Genomic DNA, 23937 nt, shown 5'->3' on the forward strand with positions numbered 1-23937 from the left:
CTGCTTGCATTGAGGTTAGTTTGTTTTCATAATGTTTGGTGATTTTAATATGTTACTAGTCAATTTGACAGCAGTGATGAGTCATACTTAGGGCAGCCATATTTTAGGAGTGTCTGTTCAAAAGGCGCTATTCCCCCCCGTCCCAGGAAAGTTGTGATAAACGCAAGGAAACGTATAATAAAAGGCACATGGAGAGTGACCATGATCGGGTATGGTACTGCCTTTAAGGAATTGTATCTTACTGGTCTGGATTGCTCATGGCATTCGATATTATTCAACTACTAAAATGAATGTGAACGAAATACTAAAACATTATCTTGAAGTGGAATTAGCTCCTTTTGATCAGGCATTCTTCATTTCCTTTTTAGGGACCAGCCTTATATGATTGTAAGTTATATATTTCTCTTTTTCTGACGCAAGGCGATATTTAGTGAACCCATGACCTTTGTGCCCTAAGAACATTATGCATAGTGTAACAAAATAATTAAAAGTTGGATTCTTGATAGCATGGATTTGACACGTGACGAGGGGGTGATTACCTTCGGTCCCACGCTCTGGGGTACGTGACGTCAACCACACGTGTCGACGGCGGAAGAATCTCAAGTCATTTTTATGAACTATTTCAAAGCGCGTGTACACGGCGTGACCACGCCAAGTCAAAAAAATATAGTGCCTATCAAAGGAGGTCAATCATCTCACAAATCGAACCCGTAAAATTTTTAAATGTCCATGAACACTACCGCCAGAAATGTAGCAAGCATGTAGTCACTTTCAAAACTCTTGAAATTGCAGTTTAGGTAAGTCAGAAAATTTATAGAAAATTTCTTGGCGGCAAAGGGAGAGATCCGAAGAGAGGGGGTAACTGCTATAAATATGAAGGGACGCCATGACGAAGCTTCCTTCTCCGGCATTTGTGATACAAAGCGGACGAAAAATTGTTGAGCTGCTCTGCTAAATCAAACCAACGAAAGTAGACTGAGTTCGACTGCAGATTTTAGCCATTGCGGCTAAGCCTTGACTCCATGAGGAGATAGTTTTCTTGAGTGAAATAACTGTACCAGATAGGACGGTCAAAGTACTGAAATATTCTAATGTGATTAAGTAATTCGTGTGCGGGAATAATTACAATCCATCGTGTGCGCTCCGCAAACAAGTGAAGGGTATTTCTTTTTTTTTATGCTTTATTCCAGGAAACCTGAAGAAACACAATGATATGTACAGCCATGAATGTAAAAATGGCTAAATAAAATGCCAGGGTCGCAGGTGAGCCCTATGACGAACAATGGTGTGACTACATAAGGTAATGTGACTTTCCATCTTACTGCCTCTTATATCTCATCTCGTGATTTCTAAAAGTGTATTTTGCATGGGGATATACGACGCAGTGGTCACCCCTACTAAGTTTGTAAATGTGAGAGTACGACTAAAAGAGTCATTTGTTTTATTTCCCACTTGGATAAATTTTTGAAGTCTTGCGAGGGCCGTATAATGTTGTAAAAAGTTATTGAATAGGGTTCTGAAGTGATATCACGTCCAATGTAGATCGTCATCCGTGTGAGTGTACTGCCTGTATTTTGTGATGTCGAAGTAAGATGTTCATTCGATGTAAAATTCTTCTGTCTGCAATTTGACGTTAATAATAATAATCCATGGTCACTCATTTTCAATCGAGTGGAAGCGCGCTGTCGGGTGAGAGCCAAGGGTGATGAATTTGGTCACGGAGAGAAACGTTCTTTTTTTGATGCCCATTTTAAACTGTGTCTGACTGACAATAAAAGGATCTAGTAGAATGTTTCAGTCATTTCTCGTAAAAATCAAGTTATTAAATACGATATCATTTATGCGAAGTTATTCATGATTAATGCATTGTGCGATATTAGACGTCGGTATTTCTAGTGAGGATTTTATTCCAGTTCTTGGTCGATGATAATTGTGGAGCTGGGAAACAGAGGTTAGTTTTGTGAATCAGGTTGGACCTGTCATTGAAGCCGGGACACTGAAGCCCGAGGAGTGTTTTATATGAGTTGAGATGAGATGTGCGAATCAGGTTATAGTCCTGTCATTGAAGCCGGGATATGATAGCCCGAGGAATATTTATAATGTTGGGAATGGAAAGAAATTCATAGAAATCTATAGCGGTATCAATTGGCGACGCGTATAATTAGTGTGGGCATCTTGAAGCATAATCTGTGCATTTTGTTGGTTAGAATATCGTATTTGTTTAATTATGTCGGCAGAGTTTAAAGGGAACATTTTGAGAAGTCAGTCAACTGTGAATAAACCAGGTGGTTCCTGTAACTGCCAAGCGAGCGAGGGGGGTGAGACACCTCAGCTATCTAACGGGACAGGCTTGGTATTGAGACTGTATTCTCGGCCTGGGAAACGTTAAAATGCTGGATTTAGTTGAAAATTCATAGCCGGTAATGATGTAAGTATTGTGAAATACTGTAATTGGGGACGTAATGAACATTTGAAACCATGAACTTTGAGTATAAGGAACAGAGTAACCCAATTTCAGGGTTGTCCAAAATATAGGGCGATGGTCGTGATTGATCGGTTTGTCTGTGAGGGGTGTGTAAAATTCATAATGGTAATGACGAGATATGACATCGTAATTATATGGCGAGTTGTTTGGTTTGTGCGTAGATTATTAGGATATCCAAGTGTTAATAACGGTTAGGACTAGATTAGATTTTCAAGCATGATATCACGAGATGGGATATATATAGCTGGACATGAATGATGTAACAAATTCTTTTCCAGCCAGATAAACATCGCAATATTGAATTTTACATCACAGCTGCGTAGAAATTTGTGAGGAAACCAGAGTCCGCGGAGATAAAATTTGTTGTTTGTAAATATTTCGTTAAATCATTTAAATTTATTAAATTATTAAATTCAGTGAAACCGCATTTTGAAATAACTTTAATCAAGCGAATAACTTGGAGATGCATTCTGGAAATTTTAGTTTGTTGTCTGGGGAATATTAAAAAATAAAGTAAAGATAAAAGGGACATATCCGAAGGAAATTGATTTTTCTGCCACTAAGTTTGTGAGCATTGTTGTTGTTGTAATTATTGAACTTTGATTGACTGAGCAGTGAATGTGCTGGGGATAGTAAAGTGGAACTTTGGTCATCAACCGATGTAACTTAATTGTGTTTAGCCTTCAGCCTAGAAACTTGGATGGTCAGGGGGTCATCAACCTCAGTGACTTAGATTAGGGCCATATGCCATTGTAGCATCATTTCCTTGCGGTCATCATCCACAATGACTTTAAAGTAACTTAGAAGATTAGATGTCGGTCCATGACATAGACGCAGGTCACATCGATTCAATTAAGGGTCCATGCCGTAGAACCACTGTGTGGCACACACCGATTGGACGGCCTTAATTATACTCAGAGTCCAGAGTTCGTGTTACGAGGGCTGGACCATAACGAATCACTATGGTGGTACATGTGGTCTCACATGGAAGCCGAATTTAAGGATTTCCAGACTTTCCTTTCTTAAATGATTAATAATTGAGATAATGGTTTCTAGTAAGATTGCCCATCAGGCAGTTACGTTAAAGTCTCACGCCAGTGTTCTGACATTTATGTAAAAATGATTGTGGTGTCCAGTGGACACAATTGACTATGACATCGTTGACATAGTAAATTACTTCATTTCCCTGAATAAATAGGAATCTTTTAAATAGACCTTTCATTCCAGTAGATAGATTAGAATTAATGAACCCTACCTTTACCTCAGCAAGTGACGAAGAACCCGAAACGACCCAAGAGACAGATCTCATGAGCTTTGCTGATAGGTAAGGAAGGTAGGTATCCCTCAATATGGACCTAAAGGGTTCAGTAAAATGGCTTCCAACGTGGTGGCATCAGTCACTTAACGATGGGGCATTAGTCACGATAACGATGAGGGAACCTAAGTCACGATAACGATAACGATATTTTGGAAAAATCGTGTACTAGAGGAAAAGAGAAATAATGTTGAGGCTATGCCACATTATGGATCATAAAATCGTGCGCCAGAGTTGAGAGTGAACTCGAAGAAATAGATAAACGCCCGATGAGTAAGGCTAGCAGATACCACTATGAGAATAATTTATCTACTGAATGAAAGGTATAATTTAAGTGTGTTAGTGTAATTTCCCAAATTTTTGAATACTGGTTTGAGTGTTTTGGCTAATCACTTTGATCGAGTGAACATTGAATTTCACATTTCATTAAATAAAATTTTTAGAGAATATTGCATTAACAGTGTGATGTGTTAGATAGGAGGATGTTGTGATGTTTATCGTTGTAGTCGTATTATACGCCGTTGAAGTCTCGGGCTCACCGATGACCTATCGTTTTCTGTTAAATACAGTATGTTTATGCAGGAGGGAGAATTGGCCCAAGGGCCGTTGTACCAAATGATCAAGGACTTAAGTGAGAATATTAAATCTATGAGTGTAAGGTTGGAAACAGTGGATAATAAGCTGGAGACAGTGGACAATAAATTAGATAGTGCAGTCGTAGAATTAAAAGGTATGAAGGAAGTTGTTCAAAATGTTGACATTAAAGTGCAGGACACGCAGGATAGTTGTAAGGAAGCTAGCGTTGATATTAGGAAGGACATTGGTGACTTTAAACATGAAATAAATCAGCAGTTTATAGAAACTCGCGAGCTACATCGTGTTCTTAGTGTAAATCAGGACATAATTAGAGGAGACCTCGATAGGCACGTCAACGAAAGTAGGGAACTACATCAGCAGTTGATGTCAGATCAAGCTGAGCTTAAGGCCGATCTGAAGACAGAGGTAGAGAAGTTCAACATGCGTGAAGACGATAAGTCAAAGGTCTTCACAGCAATGAATGAACATAAGGAAATGTTGTGTAAAGAGATAGCCGTCGTAAATGACAAAGTAGACCAGGTAGCCGAAGACGTCAAGGCAACTGTAGACCAGCGTATTGAGGCCATTGACTTTAAATTAATCCAGATGAGTAAAGAGGATATGAGAAAATTAGGTACAACTCAGGAAGAAACGGCTAGGAGTATTGAGGAGGTACAAGCAGATATTGAGGAACTAGGAAAGGATCTAGGCGATACAAGGGTAGACCTATCGAAACAACTTAAAGATACCCAAGATAAGGTCATAACACTGAGCGACGAGTTGACATCTGTTCATGATGCTCTTAAGGGGGAAGTTAGTGCCCGGAAATTGGAACTGGATGGGTTAGTGAACAATATCGTAGGAGTCCAGGCCAAGATAGAGGAAGTGGTTAGTAAATCTCGCCGCACCTCAGATATGTCGTTCAGTTGCCCTAGCAACGCTAGTAGTCCCATACATCCTGCAGGGAACGGACACTTTGACAATTCTACCCATTCTCAGGGGCAAAACGTCACTAATGTTATAAACATGATTCGTCTTAAGGAAGATCAGCCTAAGAAATTCGATAGCAGTGGTACCCAGACGCCAAAGGGTTTTCTTAGAGAACTTAGGGAGTATATTCGCGATAATAGGATACCTGAAGAGAGGCAACTAAGGACTGTGGAACGGTACCTAGACGGAGTTGCGTCGCTGTGGTTCAAAGGTTTCCGATATAGCTTTGACACGTTCGAGGAATTTCAGACCGCGTTTTTGGGCAAATTTTGGAATTCTGAGATTCAGCAGAACCTAAGGCTAGAGTTATATAGTCGCCGGTATAACACAGCAGGACCGCCGAAATTTTCGCTTTACTTTACCGAACAATTAGTTAAGTTCAAGGAACTGGAATCAGCCCCAAGTCAGCAAGAACTGGTTCAGGCTATCCAGAAACAGTTCCCACCGGATATCCAGAGAATATTAATTGCTGCGAAGGTCGAAACCCCGATGCAGGCAGAATTGATATTGCGACAGCTGGACCAGACCCATTCGCATCAATCAGCCCCGCGAATAGTCAGGCATTCAGAGCCCCAGGTGAATGTCGTAAATCACAGCCAGGAGAGCGCGCCAGATAGGGAAGTTTCACGAGCACCGAGATATGAGAATGAGGGGCGGCGGTTCGACACCAGGCCATACCAAGGTAGGAAGAACTGGGAACAGCCCAGATACCATCACGAAGAGTGGGACAGACGCCGAGAACAGTGGAGAAGAAACCAGGGTCGATACCAGGGGAACTCAGATCTAAGACGAAGGAACCCACGCGGGAATGAAGGCAACAGAAGAGGGGACGGTTACGAGAATTCCAGACGTTCTGACCGTTGGCACGGGCCTGAAGAGAGAAGGAGAGAAGGGGACCAGTATTTGAGAGAGCTGAGGTCAGGTACCGGACAGGACAAATGGAAGGACAGCATCCAGCGAAGGGAAGTCAACACTGACTGTGTAGGAGCTCAAGACATGTCCCATACTGGAGCTATCCGAAAGACCTACCACCAGGATAGGGAATTAAACCCTAACGTGCCTCATTTCGACGAAAGTCTGAACTCGTCAAATGAGCGGAAAAAAAACGCCAAATTTCCAGTAGTGGTTACGGGACAGGATTCCCACACACAGCCTGAATACGTTTCTCGCGACGGCTGGATAGTAGCCCAGATTGACTCCTGGATTATACAACCAGATGAATTAGTGGAAGACCACCTCAGACAGGAGGTTAGGAAAATAAGAGAGCTACCAATCATTAATGTCAGGATATGCAACTTTAAGGTGAGCTGTTTATTGGATACAGGCGCCAGCATCAGCTTAATTTCACAAAATTTCTTTAACGAATTGTCTACTCGGAAGAAATTGCCAGAAATTCCTGTAGCAAATATCAAAATTAGAGGAGTCATTCCCGACAAAACTGCCATTTGTAAAACGCAGACATTTTTGGATTTGCAGATAGGAGACATGACATTTTCGCATCCTTTTGTCATAATTTCAAAGCTGCACTATAATGTTATTCTTGGAGCAGACTTCATTTGTGAAAGTAATGCCGTCATCGATTTAGGAAGGAGAGAGGTGAAATTTAGGAAGGATGACGGACCGGAATTAGTAGCTCTAAACGAAGAATCATTGGGTCAGACTGGGAGAAGAATGTGTGAGGAAGAAGTCCATTTCACTACCGTTTCTAAGGAGGCAGAAGAGGAGATAGAACAGGGAACAGAAGAGGTCAATCAGGAAGAGTGGGATGTCCTCGAGACTGAATTTGGAAAGGCTGTAGAAGATTTGATAAATCAGAAAGTATCAGAATGCCCAGGGACGGCGGAAGAGAAGATGAAGTTGAGGGAACTACTTCTCAAATATCAGGATGTATTCGATTCAAAGCCAGGATGCATTCCAAATTTCAAATATGTGTTGGCTGTAAACAGTTGGGAGCCGTTCAAACGTAGGCCGTATCCCATTCCGGAGAAACATCGCCAGGAGGCTGGAAAAATTATTAAAGAGATGGAAGAAAGTGGGTTGATTTCCAAGGCAAATACACCATTCGTTAATTCCTTAGTTACCGTTCAGAAGCCCGACGGGTCCCTGAGGGTATGCTTGGATGCAAGGGTCGTAAATGACAGACTAATCCCTGAAAATGATAGAGCTCCTCCCATCAAAGAAGTTATTAGGAGGTTTAGGGGCCAGCGCCGCTTCACTAATATTGATCTGACCTCGTCGTATCATCATATAATGCTCGATGAGAAGTCAAAATTGTTTACTGGATTCCTGTATGACCAGCACACGTATGTTTTTAACCGTCTCGCGTTTGGAATAAAAAACGCCGGTGCAGCTCTCATACGCGCCCTAGATCGCAACCTCACCGAACAGGTTAAGGCCATAACTACGCGCTATGTCGATGACATATTGCTTTCGTCGAAGGATTTCGAGGAAAATCTTCATCATCTCGAGTTGCTACTCGAAAATCTCAGGGTGGCTGGTTTTAAGATCAACTTGAAAAAAATCAAATTTCGGACAGGAGGAAGTTCTCTTCTTAGGACACATCATTGATGGTGAAGGAGTACGCCCTAACCCAGTGAAATTGCAGGCAATTGACAACTTTCCAAGGCCTATCAAGGTAAAGAACGTCCGACAGTTCTTGGGTATGAGTCAATTTTTCAGTGATCACTGTCCAAATTATACGGAGGTTGTGGCTCCATTGCAAGATTTGCTAGTAAAGAACAATCGATGGAAATGGTCTAGGGAACATGAGATTTCTTTTCGGGATACTAAGGAGATGTTAGCTAGAAGTGTGAAGCTAGGGTACCCGAATTTCGATAAGACCTTTATCTTGCAAACTGATGCTTCCACCGTAGGGATTGGTGCAGTTTTATACCAAGAGGAAGGAGAAGAACCCAAGAAGAAGAACTACTTGGCATTCTTTAGCCGTAAACTTAGGAAACACGAGCTAAAATACAGTGTCACTGAATTAGAAATGCTTGCAATTGTACAATCACTACAGCACTGGAGAAAGATGATTTTTGGATTCCCTATAACCATTAGGACGGATCACAAGGCCTTGACCTTTGTGATGAAGACGGTAGTTGCTAGCGAGAGAGTAGCCAGGTGGGGGCTGTTTATTCAGCAGTTTGATCTGACCATCGAGCACTGTTCAGGAATGTCAAATGTCCTGGCGGATGCCCTAAGTCGAAACCCAAACGATAACGAACATGAGGTGAACTTCGTGGAGTTAACTGACGAAGATAGAACCTTTCTAAATGAGCTGACACGATTACCAGAATGTCAACGACAGGACCAGTTCTGTGGCAGGTTAATTTCGTTGTTGAAGGGAGAACTTCCACATGACGACCCAGGACGTGGAGAAGTTGAGAAGCTAGCTGAGAGCTATTTGTTTGTCGACAACACCTTGTTGAAATTCATAGACAAGGATCACACTAAATCTCGAATTGTGGTACCACCACCACTTAGGAAGGGTCTTATATGGCATGCCCATAGGATAACCGGTCATGGTGGGATTGACAAGGTCACCGCCACCCTTCAGGAAACGTTCACTTGGGTTCATCTACGAGAAGACGTGAGAAGCCTTGTAATTACATGTGACACATGCCAGAGGGTTAAGGCGAACCCGTACCTCATTCGACAGGCACCGATACCTCTCTTACCAGCTAAACCTCGTGAATTGTTCGCGATGGATATTTACGGAGTCCTTCCCAAGTCACGTAGAGGGAATAGATACGTCTTGGTAACCGTGGACGTATTCTCTAAGTTCACATCGTTATGTCCATTACAGAAAGCAAACACTAAATTGGTATTAAGAGCTATAAATAGGACCATAATTCCAGCTATGGGGAAGCCCATGTTTTTATTAACGGACCACGGCACACAATTTACCTCAGCTCAATTTAAACAGGAGTTGCAAAGGCTTGAAATTCGACATATTCTTAGTTCAGTTCGCCATCCTGAGGGAAACCCGTCAGAGCGAATTATGCAGGTCATCGCGAAGTTCTGTCGGATCTTCTGTGCTCAAGAGCATTGGAGATGGATGGATGTGTTACCTATCATAGAAGATTGCGTGAATAACACAATCCACGAATCTATAGGATGCGTCCCAAATGTGGTTCACTCCGATATTTATCCTTTGAGACCATGGCACGCAGTGGTGAAGTGTCCGAGCGACCCACGGCCGACTCAAGCGATGCGCATTGAAGAGACAGCTAGGCATCTTCGTCAGCAAGCTGACCGACGTTTGAGACGCGTCAAAAATAAAAGATTTCATCGGCCCTTGAAAGAAGGCGAATATGTACTTGTTCGTAAACCCGCTCTTTCAAAACCTGAGGACAAGTATTACGCGAAGTTTGCACCGTTGTATATGGGTCCATTTAAAGTCATCCAGAGTTTCCGAAATAATTCCTATAAAATCCAGTCGTTAGATGGACGCTCTGAGGCTATTTTCAATGCAGCCAACTTGAAGGTTTATCGCAAACCTGAAGATATGGCGGACCAGGAAGTTAACCTCATTGAATCAGTGGTGGATCAAGATGTGGAACCGCTCGAAGAAAAGCAGGGTGACCCACTGAAACGATGTAGGGAATGCAGGCAAGTCCCAGACTCTGTGATATTGAGAGCATTTGAGGAGTATTGGAATCTTACAGAGAAAATCTCGATAGAACAGGGAGAATTTGAGGAAGGTTCTGAGGAAGAAGACTTTGACAGCGAGGAAGACTTTGACGGCGAGGAAGGGATAAATAGCTCAGTCGAAAATTCAGTGGAGAACTACCAGGAAGCTGGAGGCATCAACTAATATCCGTACACCAGAAGATGACCAACTGCATAAGAGAGAGGAAAGGAATTTACATTCAAAGGTCATGTTTCATCAGACGTCAAAATTAGAAATTTCGCCATCTGGAGTATTTAAAGGAAATTCCTTGTCACTATGCGAAAGGAATTCGTGTCTTGGGGGAAATATGAACCCATGACCTTTGTGCCCTAAGAACATTATGCATAGTGTAACAAAATAATTAAAAGTTGGATTCTTGATAGCATGGATTTGACACGTGACGAGGGGGTGATTACCTTCGGTCCCACGCTCTGGGGTACGTGACGTCAACCACACGTGTCGACGGCGGAAGAATCTCAAGTCATTTTTATGAACTATTTCAAAGCGCGTGTACACGGCGTGACCACGCCAAGTCAAAAAAATATAGTGCCTATCAAAGGAGGTCAATCATCTCACAAATCGAACCCGTAAAATTTTTAAATGTCCATGAACACTACCGCCAGAAATGTAGCAAGCATGTAGTCACTTTCAAAACTCTTGAAATTGCAGTTTAGGTAAGTCAGAAAATTTATAGAAAATTTCTTGGCGGCAAAAGGAGAGATCCGAAGAGAGGGGGTAACTGCTATAAATATGAAGGGACGCCATGACGAAGCTTCCTTCTCCGGCATTTGTGATACAAAGCGGACGAAAAATTGTTGAGCTGCTCTGCTAAATCAAACCAACGAAAGTAGACTGAGTTCGACTGCAGATTTTAGCCATTGCGGCTAAGCCTTGACTCCATGAGGAGATAGTTTTCTTGAGTGAAATAACTGTACCAGATAGGACGGTCAAAGTACTGAAATATTCTAATGTGATTAAGTAATTCGTGTGCGGGAATAATTACAATCCATCGTGTGCGCTCCGCAAACAAGTGAAGGGTATTTCTTTTTTTTTATGCTTTATTCCAGGAAACCTGAAGAAACACAATGATATGTACAGCCATGAATGTAAAAATGGCTAAATAAAATGCCAGGGTCGCAGGTGAGCCCTATGACGAACAATGGTGTGACTACATAAGGTAATGTGACTTTCCATCTTACTGCCTCTTATATCTCATCTCGTGATTTCTAAAAGTGTATTTTGCATGGGGATATACGACGCAGTAGTCACCCCTACTAAGTTTGTAAATGTGAGAGTACGACTAAAAGAGTCATTTGTTTTATTTCCCACTTGGATAAATTTTTGAAGTCTTGCGAGGGCCGTATAATGTTGTAAAAAGTTATTGAATAGGGTTCTGAAGTGATATCACGTCCAATGTAGATCGTCATCCGTGTGAGTGTACTGCCTGTATTTTGTGATGTCGAAGTAAGATGTTCATTCGATGTAAAATTCTTCTGTCTGCAATTTGACGTTAATAATAATAATCCATGGTCACTCATTTTCAATCGAGTGGAAGCGCGCTGTCGGGTGAGAGCCAAGGGTGATGAATTTGGTCACGGAGAGAAACGTTCTTTTTTTGATGCCCATTTTAAACTGTGTCTGACTGACAATAAAAGGATCTAGTAGAATGTTTCAGTCATTTCTCGTAAAAATCAAGTTATTAAATACGATATCATTTATGCGAAGTTATTCATGATTAATGCATTGTGCGATATTAGACGTCGGTATTTCTAGTGAGGATTTTATTCCAGTTCTTGGTCGATGATAATTGTGGAGCTGGGAAACAGAGGTTAGTTTTGTGAATCAGGTTGGACCTGTCATTGAAGCCGGGACACTGAAGCCCGAGGAGTGTTTTATATGAGTTGAGATGAGATGTGCGAATCAGGTTATAGTCCTGTCATTGAAGCCGGGATATGATAGCCCGAGGAATATTTATAATGTTGGGAATGGAAAGAAATTCATAGAAATCTATAGCGGTATCAATTGGCGACGCGTATAATTAGTGTGGGCATCTTGAAGCATAATCTGTGCATTTTGTTGGTTAGAATATCGTATTTGTTTAATTATGTCGGCAGAGTTTAAAGGGAACATTTTGAGAAGTCAGTCAACTGTGAATAAACCAGGTGGTTCCTGTAACTGCCAAGCGAGCGAGGGGGGTGAGACACCTCAGCTATCTAACGGGACAGGCTTGGTATTGAGACTGTGTTCTCGGCCAGGGAAACGTTAAAATGCTGGATTTAGTTGAAAATTCATAGCCGGTAATGATGTAAGTATTGTGAAATACTGTAATTGGGGACGTAATGAACATTTGAAATCATGAACTTTGAGTATAAGGAACAGAGTAACCCAATTTCAGGGTTGTCCAAAATATAGGGCGATGGTCGTGATTGATCGGTTTGTCTGTGAGGGGTGTGTAAAATTCATAATGGTAATGACGAGATATGACATCGTAATTATATGGCGAGTTGTTTGGTTTGTGCGTAGATTATTAGGATATCCAAGTGTTAATAACGGTTAGGACTAGATTAGATTTTTAAGCATGATATCACGAGATGGGATATATATAGCTGGACATGAATGATGTAACAAATTCTTTTCCAGCCAGATAAACATCGCAATATTGAATTTTACATCACAGCTGCGTAGAAATTTGTGAGGAAACCAGAGTCCGCGGAGATAAAATTTGTTGTTTGTAAATATTTCGTTAAATCATTTAAATTTATTAAATTATTAAATTCAGTGAAACCGCATTTTGAAATAACTTTAATCAAGCGAATAACTTGGAGATGCATTCTGGAAATTTTAGTTTGTTGTCTGGGGAATATTAAAAAATAAAGTAAAGATAAAAGGGACATATCCGAAGGAAATTGATTTTTCTGCCACTAAGTTTGTGAGCATTGTTGTTGTTGTAATTATTGAACTTTGATTGACTGAGCAGTGAATGTGCTGGGGATAGTAAAGTGGAACTTTGGTCATCAACCGATGTAACTTAATTGTGTTTAGCCTTCAGCCTAGAAACTTGGATGGTCAGGGGGTCATCAACCTCAGTGACTTAGATTAGGGCCATATGCCATTGTAGCATCATTTCCTTGCGGTCATCATCCACAATGACTTTAAAGTAACTTAGAAGATTAGATGTCGGTCCATGACATAGACGCAGGTCACATCGATTCAATTAAGGGTCCATGCCGTAGAACCACTGTGTGGCACACACCGATTGGACGGCCTTAATTATACTCAGAGTCCAGAGTTCGTGTTACGAGGGCTGGACCATAACGAATCACTATGATGGTACATGTGGTCTCACATGGAAGCCGAATTTAAGGATTTCCAGACTTTCCTTTCTTAAATGATTAATAATTGAGATAATGGTTTCTAGTAAGATTGCCCATCAGGCAGTTACGTTAAAGTCTCACGCCAGTGTTCTGACATTTATGTAAAAATGATTGTGGTGTCCAGTGGACACAATTGACTATGACAACGTTGACATAGTAAATTACTTCATTTCCCTGAATAAATAGGAATCTTTTAAATAGACCTTTCATTCCAGTAGATAGATTAGAATTAATGAACCCTACCTTTACCTCAGCAAGTGACGAAGAACCCGAAACGACCCAAGAGACAGATCTCATGAGCTTTGCTGATAGGTAAGGAAGGTAGGTATCCCTCAATATGGACCTAAAGGGTTCATTAGTTTGTATTTAAAAGAATGCGCCCGCTTTCATGTTAATATCGGCCAATCTACGCCAACGGATGTCGATAGTGGTAGTATTGTGTATTGATTTATTGAACATAACAGGCTTTCGACCATTTACAATGTTCCAAATATGCAATTCAAAAATAAACACTTTCAGACTATTTGTTCGCTATGCACTAAATATTTACAACTTAACTACCTCTAAACCTACTATGTAGCATCTTGCACATGAGTGGATAGCCAGCTCCACATGCAACACGCCACCTCTGCATATAACTAACTACTTAGTAGTAGTAGTAGTAGTAGTAGTAGTAGTAGTAGTAACTTAATCGCGATATCTTGGGCATCCAGTAAAGTGTGTGTCGTCAGTTAAAAAAGACCGGATATCCCTGATGTATGGCATGACCATCGGTAATATGAGACGAAAAATGATGAGAAATAATTCCCAAAATCATCAATACTGGCAGGAAAGCTTGACGAGTGTACAAATCTTTGCAGTCTTATCAACTGTTCTAATGATTACCAGATCAATTAATGCTCCTAAAGAGAACTGGACTATCATTCGAGGTAGCGTCGACGGGGAGAGGCAGATCGCGTCACCGGTGGTACATACTCACCTTTCGTGTAGGCAGTTGTATTCCACAAGTTGTTCACAAAGAAATAGATGGAGAAAAATCTAAAATACACTGTCAGAACTGTTAAAAGGACGTATTTTCCTTATGCCTATCACAACAGTATGGAAGACGGAAAAACTCCACTTACAGCAGCAAAAAGGAGAAGTCAGTGCTACTTTTTCTGGAAAATGAGGTGCCATGGCTTTCAGAATGGAAATAAGATAAGAATATCAGGATTTTTCCAAAAGAAAAACCACATAGCCTACGTAATTTTCATCCAGAACAACTTCCGTTACATTTGAAACAGATTCCAGTCTTTAAACATGTCACCATCTTCCTCGGCTCGTTTCTGGATCTTTTGATGTCTATTGAAAGTAAATGAGTGTCCTTGTCCCGAAGTGGTGCAATTCTTTTCAGGCACACCGTAAATGAGATGAGCGACATGTACCAGCCCTCCTGCCAATCTCAAATTTCTGGCAGTGTTCGGAATCGAACCTGGGCCTGTGAGGACAGATAATAACGCTAATCGTTACAATCTGTAGGCGCATTGTTGCCTACTTTAGAACGGTGTCCTTGAAGCAGCCATATTTAAACGAACTTGAATCAAACACGGTAAAAGGAGGCCCAACAATGTTTATAATCAACTGTGAAGTTAATGGTTTCACTGATATAGATGTTTCTGGAGTCACACTAAGGATCATCTGGAAAAAATTCCCTTTCACATTCACTGGAAGAAATAGCTTTTGCGTTCAGAGTACATATTTACTTCTGCGTTTCTTTTCTGAAGGCTCGAAGGGCACACAAGCATGCAGACGTCAGTAGAAGAATGCTTTGTGTGGAGAATCGAAATAATATACGATAACTTGCACGATTCAAGACTTCCTACCACATTCGGCAACTTCAAAACAAATACAACGAAACAGAATTTAGCGCGGGAATCTCAAATGTTGTTTTCATTTCATCCATCTGAAAATTATTTTTTGTGGATGCATTCGCTTTTGTTTCCATACAGAGGTTTCAGAATGCCGTTCCAGTGTCCTTCCAGAAGAAACGTTCTGGTAAAAGTAATACTGAACTTTATCAAGAACGTGTTACTGTTATGTCTGTCTGTTTAAGCGAAACTCTGCTGAAAGGCATTATTCAGTTCCGCTACGATTTCTATTCTGTCTACAAAAAAATGCAATTATAAACAATTGTATCAAATTGAGTTAGTTAAGTTCATTGTCTAGAGCTTTACAACGAGATTAGTTCATCTTAGAACACAGTTTCAACAAGAATAATTCTTCAGGTTGTCCTACGAGGTACATTAAGTGAATCATACATATCTACTATAGCCTATTGTACATTTTAGTACCCTCTCTATTATATCATACTGCAACCAGTAAAGTACATCTAAGACAAAATAATCAAACCAGAGCTTATAAATTATTAATTTCCATGTGGTGGAAATTCTTAACTTCGATCTCGTTTTTTTTTTTTTTTTTTTGGTAGAGTCTATCGACAATTTATCCAGGAAAATTCCACCTCGTATAGAACGTTATGGTTACTCTTCAATTGCTTCTTCGTAGTCTTTTTCCAATTATTACGCGTGGACTTGGCCCAATTTTTACGGACGGAAGCTTCTTGATACTAACTCTGCCTAGAGGGATGTATTTACTATTGCGTGTTTCTGTTGATGTGATGTGCTGTATGTAAATGAAGATGTGCGTTAGTACGGACACAAAAATCCAGTCGGGACGTAAAACAAATAACATTATTATTATTATTATTATTATTATTATTATTATTATTATTATTATTATTATTATTATTATTATTATTATTATTATTATTATTATTATTATTAGGCCCCTGCTGGTGAGATGTAGTGTTTACACACTGCACTGTGTCTTCTAGTACGGGCTAGAGCAATTTGTTACTTTCATTGACCTGTCTCAGTCTCATCCTAGGCTTTGACAATATGAAAGTTACCGAGGTATGAGCGATGCTAGTAATAACATTCCTTATGCAGCCAGTCCCTGTTATGAATGGTGTGAAAATATCGCTCATAGGGTCAGTTGGTGCATGCATTTCAGTGGGTTTGGCAGGCTGATATGCAGTAGCAACTACTGGCTCGGTGAGGAAAGCAACGGGAAACTACCTCATTCCTCATTTTCCTAGTACGCCTCTTCAGTGACGCCTAGGCTATCTGTTGATAGCTTTCAGTGGAACTGTGGAGGATCAAACGAGCCTTCGGGCTGAATACCCAACATACATTATTATTATTATTATTATTATTATTATTATTATTATTATTATTATTATTATTATTATTATTATTATTATTATTATTATTATTATCATCATTAAAAATCCAATCCCCCGAGGCAAGTAAATTAACCAGATGCTGACATAGTCCCCCGTTCGGCTGGAAATCGAACTCGTGGTCTTCTCAACTGAAGGTCACTACGCTGACCGTTCAAACAAGATTGCAGATTTATGGCTTCCATTCAGTGTTTTCTGAAAACAATGAAACATATTCTTTCATTTGACCTTGTCTGACTCCTTGGCCAAACATTACGCTAACGTCAAGCGACCATAACGCTGAGCTATTGCTATCGTGGAGTCACAAGAGTAGTTTCCAATGCAACATGAGTATCGTACTGAAACTGTGTATTTTGTGTCACTGTTCTCCACCATAAGAAATCACCTTATCGATTTCCACTCACTACTTCAGGAAACTGCCGGGCTAGTAATCTGTTTCAAGTCACAATCTCAAATTTTAGATACACCTAAAGACAGAAACGAATTATTGATGTAGTATATGTCAATAGTTTCGGAAGCGTTCTTGGGCTGGTGATGGTTACAAATATATGAAATTTTAAAAATATCAATAATTTCTAGACATGCACGACATCAGTTTTCAATTTTTTATTTTCTAAAGAGGGTGGACTAAAGTGTCAAGCAAAGAGAGTTTTATTTCTATTATTTACTTTATAACAATAATCATCAGCATCATCTGACTTTAATATGTCGCCATCTGGTGAAGCAGTAGCGCCGGCCGCCATCTTGAAGTACTAAAGTCGCAATGCCGCGCGGATAAGAATTAGTGTAGCTCTGGACTTCGGCGTGGCAGTGAACATCAGAGAGAACTGTGAAGCGAAGAAATATGAAAAATACTTTCTTTCACAAATTTTCGTGGCGTGTGGACAACAAATGGCTTTACATTGTCAAGAGGATATATAGCGGCTTGTCAGAAACGCAAGACTCCAAATTAACCAATGCGGAGCGTTAAAAGGCTTATCTGCAACTCTTCAAAGTCAAGGCGGCCGAGCGCCGAGGAGCCCCATCTGAACATGTAGCCTACTCTGTAAGCTTCACAAAGTAGCATTTCGATCTAGAATATCTAGATATCCCACGCTGCTGGGTGGTATGAATATAGATTATGAACTTTCACCTGTAACATTGACGTTGATCTTCTTCTCACTGTATATAGACTTTATTCATGTATACATTTCTTTAGAACCTGCTTGTTGTTTTAAGGGGCCTAACATCGAAGGTCATCGGCCCTCTTTAGAACCAAGAAATCAAATGTCAATTATATTTTTTAAACCCATTCTACTGACGAAACACCTTGTGTCGATAATACTTATTTATTACTCGGTACGTCAGACATTCCAGCCTTGGCTCCAACACAGCCCCATTCAAATAACTATATGACTGTCCCATTGGTTCCAAGGAATCGGAAATTTCATTCTCTCCAGACCTCAGATACCGTATAGGAACCGTCTCTCTAAGCTTGTTTTAAATCTTCCATTATCAGTAGCTTGCCGTACATATAGATACTGACCCGCAACTCATGCACTCTCTCGGATTAAATATTTGACTCCTCCCGTGGATTTTAGGCAGATGTCTTGCGGCTCAGTATTTGAACGGATAGCACGTAGTAAATCTACTGTACCATAACGGTCAAAATTTAAGACCAAATTCGTATGCTGTGGAATATCACCTATAATCTAAACGTCAGCACTAAAAACTGATGATGTATTTCTGAACACTTTTATCTAATTGCATATAGTCCTATTTCGCTAGATTTCATTGGGTTTGCAGCTATTGGAGGAGTTTTGAATTTGTAGATATTATCAGAAAAGCACTCCAGAATATCGCCACTTCAAGAGAAGTAATGTATTTTGTGATGAAAGTAATCCGAAGTATTGCCACTAAGATTCCTTTCGTCAGTTATGGAATTAGATGAACTTCCCTCTGAGAATAAAAAAGAAATGCAATATTGGCTTTTCTTTGCGATTTTATACATTTCAAAGCTTAGGCCACGTGGGCTAATTTCCCTTGTCTTTCTCACATTGACCATGAGGTCTCTAAGAAAGCTATCGAAGTCAACTTCTTTCTCAAGGGTATTTTAAATTTTACTCTAAAAACAGCTCTATAACTCATTTCTGTAGTAGCATTGAACTTACCCTCAAGATCACTCGATTGTCAACAGTACATGACAGTTAGAAAGTCGTAAACGCATTTGGGGCAAACAATGAGCCAAAGTCCAGTGACAACTCATTTCTGGAACCAAGAAGTGCAACAGTCTCGTAGAGTGATGACAGAACAATGGGGTATGAATAAATTATAATCTTCTTCTTTTACCGTTTTTCCCACATCTGTGGGGTCGCAAGTGTGAAGTGCGTGCCACATGTTGGTTGGCCCCTTTTTACAGCCGGATGTCCTACCTGTCACCAAACTTATGGATGTAATTACTATTTCGTGTTACTGTGGGGGTTGGTAGAGTAGTGTGTTGTCTGAATATGAAGAGGAGAGTGTTGAGACAAACACAAACACCCAGTCCCCGATCCAGAAGAATTTTTTCAACTTGCTTTTCGTCTTATAGCGACGATGGGATACGAAAAGCCTAGGAGTGGGAAGAAAGCTGCCGTGTCCTTAATTAAGGTACATCCCGAGCATTTGCCTGGTGTGAAAATTGGAAACCACGGAAAACCATCTTCAAGGCTGTCGACAGTGATTCGAGACCACTATCTCCCGGATCAAGCTCACAGCTGCGCGCCCCTAACCGCACGGCCAGCTCGCCCGGTAGAAGAATTAATCAGACGCGATTGAAATCTCCAACCCGGCCGAGAATCGAACCCTGTACCCTCTGAACTTAAGGCTTCAACAGGGACCATTCAGCCAAGGAGTCTGACTGTAGATAAATCATAACGTTAGGAACAAAATAGGCAAGTAAAACGCTTCCGAGACCTACAACTCTGTTTCAAGTTTGAACCAGTCATGATTTCTTAATTGAATTGTCATTTATTTATTTATTTAGCTAGTTAGTTATAAAGTAAAAATGTTATTTATTCATTTATATGTTGTAGGGAACTTACAGTATTAAGTATTGTTTAAATAGAATTTTACATTCGGGTCTTCAGCTTCTAACCATTACTATAACAATACGCGATCACTAAGCAAGCTCTCGGAGTAAACTTTTTTTTTCAGGGGTATTTTTATTTTACTCTAAATATAGCTCAAAAAACTAGTTTCTGTACTAGCATTAAACTTACCCTTTATTTATTTATTTATTTATTTATTTATTTATTTATTTATTTATTTATTTATAGGCTACATATATATTGTTGCAATGTTATAGTATGAAGTATTGTTGGAATAGAATTTCTGACAAATTATATTATATAGGACCATTACTATAACAATGCCAAGCTGGGCTGAGTGGCTCAGACGGTCGAGGCGCTGGTTTTCTGACCTCAACTTGGCAGGTTCGATCCTGGCTCAGTAAGGTGGTATTTGAAGGTACTCAAATACGTCAGCATCGTGTCGGTAGATTTACTGGCACGTAAAAGCACTCCTATGGGACAAAATCCCGGCACCTCGGCGTCTCCGAAAACTGTAAAAGTAGTTAGTGGGACGTAAGGAAATGAAAATTATTAGTATAACAATGCCCGGTTGTTTCCGCATCTTCTAGTAGTCTTGAGATGTCGTGGTCAACGATTCCGTGAAGTTAGTGTCGTGCTGATTAGTACATGTGGTGTATGTACTGTATTTGTGTTCAATGGGGCTAGGGTGTGGAAGGAAGAAGATATGGCCCGTATGTTTGGAATTCGTTTGGATCTGAAGTGATGCTGGATTGATGATAACCAGGAAAACCAGGCTGTGAGTACAATTTTAACCCATACTCTTCTGAATGAATAATGTTAACGGGCGGTGATCTTAAAACATAATTATGGTCACGGCATGAAATACTGTGGCATATTCAAGATCAGTCTTGTATGATAATTACAAACATAATTTCTAATGTGTATGTTTCTGGACAGTTTGATAATAGAGAATAGGAAACACGCACACAGTGAATTTCACTGCACGGTGTAATTGGAGAAGAAATACTTATTTGATGTAGATACAGGGTACCTTTACACATGCAATTCATGGGAGGTAATGTATGCATTATGTTTTATTTGTGTGAAAAGGCACATAATACGTAATCAAATTTAAACCAATCGCTTTCATTTATGAGTTCTTCAATGACTCTGCGGTGGCTTTCCGTCTAACAATGTTATGTTACACTCCTGGACAATTTCTTCAACAGCTTAACACGTCTGTATTTATGTTTTCACGGGTTTTTATGTGTCATCGCTAATATACAGTAGGCCTACCCTTACATACGATTCGTATCTCTCTACCTTCTCAGCATACTTGGTGTGGAATTCATTTCTTGACATACGGTTTTAAGAGGCAGCAATAATATGGGACTTACAACAACAGCAGCAACAACAACAACAACATAATAATAATAATAATAATAATAATAATAATAATAATAATAATAATAATAATAATAATAATTCTAGAAACCATTAATAATGACGGGAAAACGTGGTGGCGAGTTACAAATCTCTGCATTTGGCGTTCATGATTCTAGAAGAATAAATGATCGTAAAGAGTACTGAACTATGAACCTTTAATTTTCACCATCACATTGTACTCTAAATAGACTTTCAAGGCATTAGGTCAAGCTCAGTACATATAGTATATGTCGAAGTGAAGTTAAGCACAGAATGAAATGACCAACAAGTCACCAGTGGGATCAAACCTACAACATTCCGATTTCGCGTCGGATAGCATTAATGCCAAACCTGCACCTTAGGTCCTTTCCAACAGAACAAACATGACTTAGGTCACCATAACACAATTAGAGCATCCGACGCTCAACGATACTTTATTAAAACCCTCATATTTTATCTACTTATATATAGGCCTACTTATGTATTAGTAAAATAGGTTTGAAGAGTGTAAAATTAGCTTCGTATTGTCAAAATAGCATTTTCGTTTTAAAGTGTATTATGTATCTTTAAACTATTGATATAAGCAAGGTCACTCAACGTCATCAAATATTTTACAGTAATTAATCATAAAATTGCCATTTATTTTATGTCAAAATTCCCATCATTGAAGTTTCATTGAAGTCGGTCTATTCCAACTCAAACAGCTTAGTGAAGAGATTACGAATAGTTGAAGTATTTACCTTCCACTCCTCCAGGGGCCTTCACTGCTGGGACCGAGGCAACTTCGCTCTTTTATTGGTCGCTGAGAACTAGAGGGTCTAGGTACTCACGATAACTCCTCTCTCTGCTCTTCGAAATCCACTGAGTATTGCAAATTCTTCAAACTTAAAAATGTGACATGTCCTTGGTTCGGATACGAAGTAAAACCGTAGATCTTGTAACTTATGATGATGAGACTTAGTCACGTACATCTGCTGATCTCAAATAAGGCTCGCGCGCTGGTGTGTTACCCAGATGTCGAGCTGGTTCATGTTAAATATAAGCATCATTATTTCTGTTCGAGAGGGGCATTAGTTACCTGCCTCGCTTTTGATATAAACTGTAATTATAATAAAAAACGTATCAGGGTACTGTGATTAACGATTTGACAAACAATGTTTGTCTCTATTTATGAGAGTTACGAATGAGACTATTTATTTTACATATTAATAATGCCTGAACCACAATGGTAGATATCAAGTTGTACGCTTGCTCCAACTGTGATGGATATTAGATTAATATAGCAGATTGTAAAATATAAATAATTTTCCTAGCCAGCCTGAATGGGTCTCCCGCCGAGTTTAGATGGTTCATTGTTGCTGGTTACTCCGTTCTCCCGCCAGGTGGGAGCACATTCGCCTGTCAGGCTTTCACACTGGAAAACCTCTTCATAACGCGAGTTCGTGTTGGATGTTGGCGTCATGATAAAACATGTGTTTGAAGCAGTTCCTTGGCACGACGATTTACTGGCCTCTCTACTACTGCTATCAATAATATATTAATTGGTTATATATAATATATAAAAGAGAGGATCCAACCTCACACCTCATATTTTCTCTAAACCACGCACTTCTTACAAGAGACTTTAAAATCCAGTTCTCTGCTTGTAATATCTGGTGTTGATCATAATCGTATATTCTTCGAGACATTGTTTTGAACTCCATGTGATATCGTTCATCGTATTCGCACAAGTCTTTATTTTAAAAGGTTGGCACCTACTAAAAGATCATGAAATTTTATGAATTATTACAATGATTTAATTCCTGACAGGAAGGAGATACTCCCAACGTGTAGTGAATGAACAAAGAATGACCAATTGTCTTATTTTGATTTAATCTGCCCCCATTTTGTCAGTGAAAGTTCTTTATCAACTGAATTGGCTACATGGTACGGGTTGTATGCTTGTGAGCTTGCATTCGGGATATTTCAGTAGCTCTGTAGATGCTTTCCCGTTGTTTATATTTTTCACACCAGGGAGCTACCGGGTCTGTATCTTAAATAACAATTTGTATGAGCATATACAATCCAGAGCTATTCCGGCCGACACCAGGAGTGGTGTAGGTAATGCAGGAGGACTAAAAGAGGACAGAAAGGGGTAACTGTTCGTTACCATTATTTTAAAGTGATTTACAACTTCTTTTAAATCGGATGAAGAAGTGTTGCGACCCAAAAGTGCGCTGTAAATTCTACAAATATAATTTGAAATACTGTCTTTCTTCTTTCTTTATCTGTTTACCCTCCAGGGTTGGTTTTTCCCTCGGACTCAGCGAGGGATCCCACCTCTACCGCCTCAAGGGCAGTGTCCTGGAGAGTGAGACATTGGGTCTGAGGATACAACTGGGGAGAATGAACAGTACCTCGCCCAGGTGGCCTCACCTGCTATGCTGAACAGTGGTCTTGTGGGGGATGGGAGGATTGGAAGGGATAGACAAGGAAGAGGGAAGGAAGCGGCCGTGGCCTTATGTTAGGTACCATTCCGGCATTTGCCTGGAGGAGAAGTGGGAAACTGCGGAAAACCCCCTCGTACCACTCTTCAAATTTCCTGGCAGAGCCGGAATCGAACCCGGGCCTCCGGGGGTGGCAGGTAATCACGCTAACCACTACACAACAGAGGCGGCAATATGAAATACACGTATCAAAATAATAACTGTGTTACTAGTTGTACGTCCCACTAACCACTCTTTCGGTTTTCGGAAAAGCTGAGGTGCCAGAATTTTGTCCCCCATGA

This window comes from Anabrus simplex, chromosome 7, assembly GCF_040414725.1.
Source record: "Anabrus simplex isolate iqAnaSimp1 chromosome 7, ASM4041472v1, whole genome shotgun sequence".
NCBI lineage: Eukaryota > Metazoa > Arthropoda > Insecta > Orthoptera > Tettigoniidae > Anabrus > Anabrus simplex.